This window comes from Anas acuta, chromosome 3 (genome assembly GCF_963932015.1).
Source record: "Anas acuta chromosome 3, bAnaAcu1.1, whole genome shotgun sequence".
Classification (NCBI taxonomy): domain Eukaryota; kingdom Metazoa; phylum Chordata; class Aves; order Anseriformes; family Anatidae; genus Anas; species Anas acuta.
Genome location: NC_088981.1, coordinates 119265369 through 119275488, shown reverse-complemented (window position 1 = coordinate 119275488; position 10120 = coordinate 119265369). Strand labels below are relative to the sequence as shown.

At 47.8% G+C, this 10120-nt stretch overlaps 1 long non-coding RNA gene across 1 annotated transcript; it reads right to left on the bottom strand.

Annotated features, from left to right (window-relative positions):
• Positions 1–7055: 7055 nt before the first annotated feature.
• LOC137855080 (uncharacterized) lies at positions 7056–9652 on the bottom strand. Its single transcript, XR_011095509.1, has 3 exons — positions 9543–9652; positions 8887–9421; positions 7056–8776 (listed from the first exon to the last, which is right to left on the bottom strand). It is a non-coding gene; the product is annotated as an uncharacterized lncRNA (long non-coding RNA).
• Between the last annotated feature and the right edge of the window lie 468 nt (positions 9653–10120).

Here is a 10120-nt window from a genome sequence, read left to right as displayed (position 1 = left end):
GGCCATTCTATCACACAAGACTGAACCATTTTTTATTTACTTTTTACGTTACTGGGGCCTCTCTCGTTCCAGTTTCTAACTGTTATTCCTAATGGACTTTCTGGTGGTATGTCTGGTAATTTGCTCCCTTTCTTCTGGTCCCTGGTCTTCGGTTTTGTCTCACCCATCTAGGAATGTTACTCTGGCAATTCCCACAGCCCTTGGTTACCTTAATAAGAGTGTCTTAAAGAGGATTTAAGATCTATCACCCACCCACAAATCCTTTGGGAATCCCTTCGGTCCTTCATCGGCCAAGTCCCTCGCGGGAGATTGGAACTGTGGTACAGAAGACCTCCACAATCGCTTCGGAACTAAATTCCGTCTCAGTCACACTCTTACACACACAGGCAACCAAAACCCATCCAACAGAACAGTATACGCTTTAAACACTTACGACTCCGTTGTCTTCATTCAGATCTTCACACGCAGAATTACGGGCAAAATATACTGCTGCAGCCAGCAAGGGAGCTGAAAAAAAATCAAAACCTTAGCTGACCTGTATTCAGGTTCGAGATGCCATTAGTCCCGACCAGACTCGAACAGCAACCACCAAATGCTGGGGCACCTCTCCTACATCAAATAAGATTCCAAGAACCAAAGCCCTCCTGGACAAGCCCCCTGGTGTCATACATGACTGGGTCCCAAACTGGATTGCAATTAAATTTTACAGTTTTTTAAATAAATAGAGGTAAACGAGAAGTTGCTCGCAAACAGATATACTGTGCCAGATGTCCTTCAGCAAGTGCCCAGAGGCAGACCGGATGTCTTTGCCAACACAGTCCCATCAATGTATTAGTACACCCATGCACTGCCACGTTAACTGCCATCACTAACTGCCAGGCAGGACAGCTCCAGACCAAACACATACACACACACACAGGCACGCCACAAACACTACAAACAAAACACACAGCACTAGGCGCAAGAAAAAGTGACCCCCGGGGGAAAGCCCTATGGCAACAGCAAGTCAGAACAACTGCTCTGCACCAGACCCCAGGAGAGACTCAAATGTCACGACACGCGACTGGAAGCAACTGCCAGAACTGGGATGATGGAGGCCTAAAAAGCCTGCCTTCAAGACAAGAGACCAGAAGGATGGGGACTGAAAACCCCCTAAGAAGACACTTAGGAACTCAATTCCCAAGCAAGAGCTCCTGATGCGGCCCAGACGACTTCTGCAAGAGTGAGGATGGAAACAGATGTGATCTCAAACCGAATACGATGCACAAGACCTGAAACAGATCTGCAGTTCAAGCAGCGACTGCAAGACAAGAAGTTCTCGGATCAGAGCCATGATGACAAAACAAGCATTGAGGCCCTTCAGCACAGCTACCAAGTCGCCTGTCTGGTCAGTCCAGAGTCAAAAGTCATGAGGATATCAAGACCCAAGAAGCACAGAACAGACGCTGCAGAAGCAACACTACAGGACAGACCAACAGAAGGAAACTGTCCTGCCTGGCACACGCACTCACGCTACAAAATAATCCTGCCTCTTCTATTAGCCTGGTGACCCAGCCACAAGCAGCCTGAACCACCCTCACAGTGGCACCAAGTCTATTCAGCCAGCACGCTCCATGCTGCTCTGGCTCCCAGCTCCCATTAGCCACCCCAGATATGCAAATACCAGGTGCCCTCCAACTTAGCTCTCAGGTTGCTGCATGGTAAAGTCCCTCCGCCTCAAGAAATGCACAGGCACCAATTGTCATCTTGGTCAATTGCCAGGCTCATCATCAGCTGCAAAAACAGAGTACCAGCATTCACTAGGATGCCAGCCCCATTGCTCACCTTCTCCACAATGCTGACTACTGCTGATGCAACCTACGATTGTGCTCACGTGTTCCTCTCCGAGTCCAAGCTCCAACAGTGAAACCAGTATCATCCACTCCACCTGGGAAAACAAAGGGATTAAATGTTCGTTGCATTCACAACAAGTCAGCCAATGGTGTTGGTTTTTTTTTCTTATTGTTTTTTTTTTGTCTGTGTGTGTTTCCTGTTTTTTTTTTTTTTTTTAAATGTTTTAGCTAAACAACATGCAGAGAGCAGACAAGAGACCAGGGGTGTTTCTAGAAGCAACAATCCCCATGCTTTTGCTGCAGCTTTTAATATTGAAAGGACAGCACAACCACTCAAGTAACTGGAACTTTTTCAAATGGAATTAAGTCAAACAGGTTCATCATCACTTGCAAAAACAGAGAACCAGCATTCACTAGCATGCCAGCCCTGATACCCACCTCCTGCAGAACGTTCACTACTACTAAGGCAACATATAATTGTGCAATACCTCTCTGTTCCCACCTCCTTTACCTAACCTGCTCAGTAGCTCCACATGACAAATGGGCCCGGGGGGCGCCGCGCCGAAATGGGGCCGGGCAGCCTTATTCTGCAGAGAAGAAGGAGGTGACCCTGCTCACTCTCTAGGCACTACTGCACTTATGTGGCCAAGGAACCCTACCCCACGGTTTCCCCAAAACAACGTACCTTTTCTTTTTCTTAGTATCTTTTATTTACGTAGAAAGAAAAATCTAGGAGCAGAAGTGATTACATGCCAAAAAAAAAAAAAAAACAATTCCATTCCACTCACAGGAAAAATCACTTACTTCAGTAGGATATCTGAGAACCAAGTGGCTATGCTGGTGGGTCAAAACACACTACGGGACACTGGGGCCAGGCCCTCTGCTGCACCCACTTAAAACCCATCCCTGCACTCACCAAGGTGCAACCCCAACACAAAAAAAACAGACGCAGCATTTCAGCTTCAACAGCTTTGGGAACTGCTGGAAAGCAAGCTTCATCCTCAGAGAGGCGTGCTCAGGCTACACAGGACAGGGCTTTGGGCACCACTTTGCTTACCAAAGAAGACCGCAATCAGCACCTGCTTCGTTCCAATTCTCAAGAACTAACATCACAGCCCACGTTGCCTGGGACACCTGATAAACAGAAGAGAAAGCGGCCATACCCTTTTCAAGCCATCCCTGCACGTGTCGCTCCTTGATCATCTGCAACCTCTTCTCCAATCCTCAACCGCTTCTGTGGAGAGCCTGCCATGGCACCTGCAAAGCAAGACCCTTCGCACTCACCTCATGCTACTTGGCAGTTCTGCTCCAATCCAGCTCACAACCAGCCCGCCCTTCTCGTGCTGCTCTTCAGAGTGCAGCTTGGCCCCACTCAGCCTGTGCGACACACCTGCAAAAGAGAAAGAAAACCACAGGCTGAAGCAGCATCCAAAGCCACAGCACAGCTGGGACAGTTACTCTCATCTGCTCCCTTACCTCAGCCCCCTCACCTGCCCTCGAGGAAGATGTTTCCATCTGCTCTCTTAGGCCAGCTACAACACCTCGGAAATATAAAATAAAGAGGATTTTTACTGTATTTTGTGCAGTTAACTAACTGCAGTGACAACTGCACCCCTAAAGTACCTTCTACATCTGCTCATCGCTCACCTTGCCAAAAGCAGCTCTGGTCGTCAAGTCCCGTGTTGTACACTGTGTTTCACCTTAAACAAATGAAAACAGCCACAAGAGAATCAATCATTAACCTGCCACCATTAGCACCCATCCCTCCACAACACAAAGGGACCCAATTAACGATATTATCATTTCAAAACAGCAGCCCCCTTGCCTCAGCACCTCAGAAGTAGATCAAGACAGGCACCGAGCTGCCTACCGACTGATGAACAGTTCCAGAAGGAGCTCTTTCCTGTGGGCAGTTCCTACTACGGTATACACTCTACTGGGGACAGGAAAGAAATAAAAATAAAAAAATTCACAACCCCATATCTGTAAGCTTTCAAGATTCAACAGTACACCATTCAAGCACTATGCAAACAGCTGCTCGCAAGCAGCTCAACTCTGCCAAATCCACATCTGCCAACCTCCAGAGATGACTGTGCCAGCTGTCCTTCAGTATGCGCCCAGAGGCAGATGTCTACGCCAAAACAGTCCCATCAATGTATTAGTACACCCATGCACTGCCACGTTAGCTATTATCACTAACTGCCAGGCAGGACAGCTCCAGACCAAACACGTACACACACAGGCACGCCACAAACACTACAAACAAAACACACAACACTAGGCGCAAGAAAAAGTGACCCCCGGGGGAAAGCCCTATGGCAACAGCAAGTCAGAACAGGTGCTCTGCACCAGACCCTACCAGAGACTCAAATGTCATGACACGCGACTGGAAGCAACTGCCAGAACTGGGATGGTGGAGGCCTAAAAAGCCTGCCTTCAAGACAAGAGACCAGAAGGATGGGGGCTGAAAACCCCCTAAGAAGACACTTAGGAAATCAATTCCCAAGCAAGAGCTCCTGATGCGGCCCAGATGACTTCTGCAAGAGTGAGGATGGAAACAGACGTGATCTCAAACCGAATATGATGCACAAGACCTGAAACAGATCTGCACTTTCGAGCACTTCTTGTCTTGCAGTCGCTGCTTGATCAGAGCCATGATGACAAAACAAGCATTGAGGCCCTTCTGCACAGCTACCAAGTTGCCTGTCTGGTCAGTCCGGTGTAAAAAGCCAGGAGGATATCAAGACCCGAGAAGCACAGAACAGACACTGCAGAAGCAACACTACAGGACAGACAAACTGAAGGAAACTGTCCTGCCTGGCACACGCACTCATGCTACAAAATAATCCCGCTGCTTCTATTAGCCTGGTGACCCAGCCACAAGCAGCCTGAACCACCCTCACAGTGGCACCAAGTCTATTCAGCCAGCACGCTCCATGCTGCTCTGGCTCCCAGCTCCCATTAGCCACCCCAGATATGCAAATACCAGGTGCCCCCCAACTTAGCTCTTAGGTTGCTGCATGGTAAAGTCCCTCCGCCTCAAGAAATGCACAGGCACCGATTGTCATCTTAGCCAATTGAAGGCTCATCATCAGCTGCAAAAACAGAGTACCAGCATTCACTAGCACGCCAGCCATGATGCCCACCTGCTCCACAATGCTGACTACCGCTGATGCAACATACGGTTCTGCTCACCTCTTCCTCTCCGAGTCCAAGGTCCAACAGTGCAGCCAGTATCATCCACACCACCTGGGAAAACAAAGGGATTAAATGATCATTGCGTTCAGAAGTGACCCAATGGTGGTTTTTTTTTTCTTATTGTTTTTTGTGTGTTTCCTGTTTCTTTTTTTTTTTTTTTTTTCAAATCTGCTTTTGCTCAACAGCATGCAGACTGCAGACAAGAAAACTGGGGTGTTTCTAGAAGCAATAATCCCCATGCTTTTGCTGCAGCTTTTAACATTGAAAGGACAACACAACCCAGCAAGTAACTGGAACTTCTTCAAATGGAATTAGCACAAACTTTTATTTGCATTGAAAGAAAAATCTAGGAGCAGAACAGATTATACACCAACAAAATCAATTCCATTCCACCCCCGGGAAAAAAATCACATACTCTCATCCCCTCCTGTCCCTCAGCCGCTTGCCTGCCCCACGTGGCAGATGCTTCCATCTGTTCTCTTCACCCACTTACAGCACCTCTAAAAGGCAAACTGGAATTTTACTCTACTGGATGTAGGAAAATAACTGCAGTGACAACCGCACCCCAAAAACAACAGTTACCTCTGCTCATCACACACCAGAGTCACTGCAGAGGCAGCTGGTTGACACATCCCGCACTGCACACTGCATTGCAGCCTGAACAAAGGAGAAAGGCAGGAAGAAGATAAACATTCAGCTGCCAGCAGTAGCACCCATCCCTCAAAAACATAAGCGACCCCAGCTTTACTTTTATCCTTTCAAAACAGCAGGCCACTTGCCTCTGGACCTGCAAATTAGGTCCAAGCTTGAAAGGAGCGGCCAGCATCACCCACGCCACCTGGGAACATAAAAGGACAAAATGACCACTGTGCTTGCAAGCACCCACCTGCCACACTGCTCCTCTATCCCGAACAGCCTCACCCCAGACCCTCTGAGGGAAACACCTGAGCGTCTTCCCTTCGCTTCAGATAAGGGATGACCAGGCTGACACCACTCACCTTCCCTCAGAGCTTCGTGACACGAAGATTTCCCTTCCCTCTCCACAACTGAACCAAGCACCTGCAGAGACAAGGGAAACGCACACTCTGAGGCACCTCACAGCCACAGCGTACCTGCTGCAAGACCTCTCTCTTCCCAGCTCCGGTACTTCAGCTGCTCACCAGCTCTGAGATTCTTCACTCACAGCACCACAGCAAACTCTGCCCAGGCCACACAACACACACTACACAAGCTACATTGCTTAAGACATATGAGCTGGAATGTTCCTACCCAACAATCAGTCGCATCGCACAGGAAGGATGCCGCACACTCCTAGAAACCAAACCTACCAGTCCTGAGAAGCTCCCCACATCCACCTGGCAACCACGCTCAGCACACACACTATTCACCCCTCAAAAAAAACAAGAAGTTAGAACATACACATACACACACAAAAAAAAGAAACAACCAAGCTCCACAAATGCCAAAAAGACATGCGCACACAGCAGCCCCGGCAGGGGTAATCACAGACTTACCCCTTGCAGATAAAAAAGGTGACTCTGATACAACCCTGCTCAGTCTCTTGGTAATGCTGCATCTACGCTCTCAAGCCACAGGTACCATGCAATCAAGCTGGTTTTAGTCCTCTGCAGAATAAAACGAGTGGGTTTATACATCTAGAGATTAAAGTGCAGCTCAAAAACAGCGGAGTACCCCACCATCCTAGAAAACAATAAGCCACAAACCTCTACTAAACATCCCTCTATTAAGTGAATTCCAAGCACTTAAAAATTCTAGAAATCTATAAACTCCAGCCTGCCTAGAGTACCCTGCAACTGACTAAAGGAAAAACAAAGCACTTACCCCAAGGAGCAGCCCAGGCAGAAGGAGCTCTCTGATAGCATGCCTGGGGCTCATATACCATTCGGCCCCGCCCAGCACCCAAACCCAATCACCTGGAAAAGGGGAGGGGCAAAGCACAAGGAAGTAGAAAGAAAGGAGCAGCAGCAGCAGCTGATTTTTATTTTTTTTTCATTACTATTTTATTTTATTTTAAGATCTGCTTTACTTGAAAACCATGCAGAGAGCAGACAGGTGACCTGTGGTGTTTCTAGAAGCAACAATCCCCATGCTTTTGCTGCAGCTTTTAACATTGAAAGGACGACACGACCAGGCCAGTAACTGGAACTTTTTCAAATGGAATTACGTCAAACAGGTTCATCATCACTTGCAAAAACAGAGAACCAGAACTCACAAGCATGCCAGCCCTGACACCCACCTCCTCCACAACGCTTACTACTACTGATGCAACATGCTACTGTGCAATACCTCTCTGTTCCCAGCTTCTTTACCTCATCTGCTCACTACATTTACCTGAGAAATGGGCCCGGGCAGCGCCGCGCCGAAAGGGGCCCGGGCAGACTTATTCTGCAGAGAAGAAGAAGGTGAGCCTGCTCACTCTCTAGGCACTGCTGCACTTATGTGGTCAAGGAACCATACCCCACGGTTTCCCAAAAACAATGTACCTCGCAACCCCTCATAAACGTACTTCTACTATGTAAATTCAAGGACAAAGTCTAAAAGGCTGCAAGGTCTACCACTCGACAGACAGAAAACACACAGGCAAAAGCTCCAGAAATATAACAAGCTGTCCCTAAACTTGAAACAGACTACCCCTTACATGCCCACTGCTGCCATTTTCAGACACATGCTCACACAGGGAGCTTCCATGATACACTTCTCCTAAACCCTGCTCCATCACTTTGCCACCAAGGTTTTGACTATGATAATATTTGACATACAGGCAAAGAATCACAGAAAGCCCCGTAATTCTGCAAAAATCAGAAGGGACCCAGAACCACAAAGCAAACACACAAAGTAACATCACCATACTATCCGTAAAAATGCCATAACAACTACTCACCTGAGGAAGAGCTACGTGCAATACAAGCACCTACTAATAGATTGCTTTACAATGACAGATCCCACCAGTTGCCACCTCAAAAAGACATGCGTACCCGTTTCTACTAGGAAACGCATCAGTCCATAGACTCTGACCCACCTAAAGAACCCTCCAAACAACTGAAATAAAACCAAACGCTTACCCAAAAGTGCGGCCCAGGCAGAAGGAGCTCTCTGATGGCATACCTGCAACTCAGTTACCACTAGGTCCCACTTGGACCCTGAAGCCAATCACCTGGGAAAGTGCAGGGGGAAAGCACATGAAAGTAGAAAGAGGAGGAGCAGCAGCTGTGGTTTATTTGCTTTTATAAGGCTTAGCTCAACAGCATGCAGAGTGCAGACAGGAGAACTGAGGTGTTTCTAGAAACAAAAATCCCCATGCTTTTGCTGCAGCTTTGAATATTGAAAGGACAATACAACCAAGTAAGCAACCGATTTCTTTTTCCATCTGGAATTACCTCGATCTTTCATTTACACAGAAAGAACAATCTAGGAGCAGAACAGATTACACGCCAAAAAATAATTCAATTTCATTCCACTCACAGGAAAAAATCACTTCAGTAGGATATCTGAGAATCAAAAGGCTATGCTGGTGGGTCAAAACACACTACAGAACACTGGGGCCAGGCCCTCCTCTGCACCCACTTAAAACCCATCCCTGCACTCACCAAGGTGCAACCCCAACACAAAAAAACAGACGCAGCATTTCAGCTTCAACACAGTTTTGGGAACTACTGGAAAGCAAGCTTCATACTCAGAGAGGCATGCTCACGTTACACAGGACGGGGCTTCGGGCAGCTCTTTGCCTACCAAAGAAGACCATTATCAGCACCTGCTTTGTTCCAGTTCTCAGGAACTAACATCACAGCCCACCTTGCCTGGGACACCTGATAAACAGAAGAGAAAGCAGCCATACCATTTTTAAGCCATCCCTGCACGTGTCGCTCCTTGATGAGCTGCAACCTCTTCTCAAATCCTCAGCCTCTTCTGTGGAGAGCCTGCCATGGCACCTGCAAAGCAAGACGGATACCCTTCGCACTCACCTCGTGCTACTTGGCAGTTCTGCTCCAATCCAGCTCACAACCAGCCCGCCCTTCTCGTGCTGCTCTTCAGAGTGCAGCTTGGCCCCACTCAGCCTGTGTGAGACAAAAGTGAAACAAAAAGAAAAGCACAGGCTGAAGCAGCATCCAAAGCCACAGCACAGCTGGGACAGTTACTCTCATCTGCTCCCTTACATCTGCCCCCTCACCTCCCCTCGAGGCATATGCTTCCATCTGCTCTCTTAGGCCAGCTACAATACCCCTGAAATATAAACAGGATTTTTACTGTATTTTGTGCAGTTAACTAACTGCAGTGACAACTGCACCCCTAAAGTACCTGCTACATCTGTTCATCGCTCACCTTGCGAAAAGCAGCTCCGGTCAAGTCCCGTGTTGTACACTGTGTTTCACCTTCAACAAATGAAAACAGTCACAAGATAGTCATTCACCTGCCAGCATTAGCACCCATCCCTCCACAACACAAAGGGACCCCATTTACAATATTATCATTTCAAAACAGAAGCCCCAATACCTCAGCACCTCAGAAGTAGATCAAGACAGTCACCGAGTTGCCTACCAACTGATGAACAGTTCCAGAAGGAGCTCTTTCCGTGAAAGGTTCCTCCAAAGGTTTACACTCTACTGGGGACAGAATAGTAATAAAAAATAAAAGTTTCAAAACCCCGTATCTGTAAGCTTTCAAGATTCAACAGACCTCCTCAAGCACACCGTTCAAGCACTATACAAACAGCTGCTCACAAGCAGATATACTCTCCCAAATCCACATCTGCCAACTACCAGAGATGACTGTGCCAGCTGCCCCTCAGTACGTGCCCAGAGGCAGACCGGATGTCTTTGCCAACACAGTCCCATCAATGTATTAGTACACCCATGCACTGCCACATTAATCACTAACTGCCAGGCAGGACAGCTCCAGACCAAACACATACACACACGGGCACGCCACAAACACTACAAACAAAACACACAACGCAAGGCACAAAAAAAAGTGACCCCCAAAAGGAAAGCCCTACGGCAACAGCAAGTCAGAACAGGTGCTCTGCACCAGACCCTACCAGAGACTCCAATGTCACAACACGCGACTGGAAG